The 1,282-nt window shown below is 69.9% G+C and overlaps 1 protein-coding gene across 1 annotated transcript in view; it reads right to left on the minus strand.

The window, feature by feature from the left end:
- Positions 1 to 1,282, minus strand: part of AGAP1 (ArfGAP with GTPase domain, ankyrin repeat and PH domain 1) — a 252,155-nt gene that overhangs the window by 215,840 nt on the left and 35,033 nt on the right. The gene's annotated exons all lie outside the window — the stretch shown is intronic.

Here is a 1,282-nt window from a genome sequence, read left to right on the forward strand (position 1 = left end):
GCCAGCCCGGGCGCCGGGGCCAGGCCCTTGGGGGCCGGGCTTCTCCCGCACGGTGCCCATCGCCACTGGGGTCCTCTCTCCAGGTTCCCTCCTCCCAGACGCTGCCCCCACCTCAGGCCCCCACCACCGGTCAGCAGTGACTCGGCATTCTCTCCCCTGCGAGCCCCAGGACCCCCCACCTGACGGGCGGGGGACCGGGCAGGGTGGGGTCCTGGTGCTGAGTGTGAGGACGCAGGGCCCAGTGGCTGTGCCAGGGCGCCTGTCCCCTCTGAGCCCTCAAAGCCCAGCAGGCGGGGGCTGGGGCTAGGCTGGGTCAGAACAAGGGCGACAGTGAAGCACGCGCGTGAGCCGGCACCTGTGGACACTGGGCCCCTCCCGTGAGGTAGGGGTCACCTGAGGGCGGGAGGGGTCACCTATGAGGTGAGGGTCACCTGTGGGGTGGGGGGGTCACCTGTGGGGCGGGGGGTAACCTGTGGGGCGGGAGGGTCACCTGTGGCACTGGGGGTGGGGAGGGGCGTCACCTGTGGACACTGGAGGGGGCCACCTGTGGGGTAGGAGGGTTACCTGTGAGGTGGGGGGGGTCACCTGTGGCACTGGGGGTGGGGAGGGGCATCACCTACGGACATGGGAGGGGGGTCACTTGTAGGCGTGGGGGGATCACTGTGGGCACCTGGGGTGTGGGGCAGCACCTGTGGGCACCTGGGGTGGAGGGCATCATTTGTGGGGGTGTGTGTGAGGGTCACCTGTGGGATATGGGGGTGCGGGGCGTCACCTGTGGGAGCTGGAGACTGGGGGGCTGTCACCTGTGCCCAGGTGGGAGGCCCTACTGTCCTCCAGAGCCCTCCCTGCGAAGCTGTGGGCAGAGGATGTTGGACCGTCGCCACGCCACGGCCACCCGTGAGGGCATTTACCACCTGGGAAGGCCTTTCCCACGCTCAGCTGCACCCCACCTCCACTGGGCATCACCATCCTGGAAGACACACTCCACCCCCACCACTCCCCGCACCCCACTACGCACTCACGTCCTGGAAGACCCTCCCTACGCCCAGCCGGTCCCTGGCCAGCACTCACCGGCCAGCACTCATGTCCTGGAAGACCCTCCCCACGCCCAGCCAGTCCTGGCCAGCACTCACCATCCTGGCAGACCCTCCAAGCCCAGCCGGCCCCCGGCCTGGCCAGCACTCACCATCCTGGCAGACCCTCCCCACGCCCAGCCTCTGCCCGGCCACGGGCCAGCAGTGGCCACACTCACCGTCCTGGCAGACCCTCCCCACGCCCAGCC

The sequence above is a fragment of the Condylura cristata genome, unplaced genomic scaffold (assembly GCF_000260355.1).
Source record: "Condylura cristata isolate star-nosed mole 26May11 unplaced genomic scaffold, ConCri1.0 scaffold00002, whole genome shotgun sequence".
Lineage (NCBI taxonomy): Eukaryota > Metazoa > Chordata > Mammalia > Eulipotyphla > Talpidae > Condylura > Condylura cristata.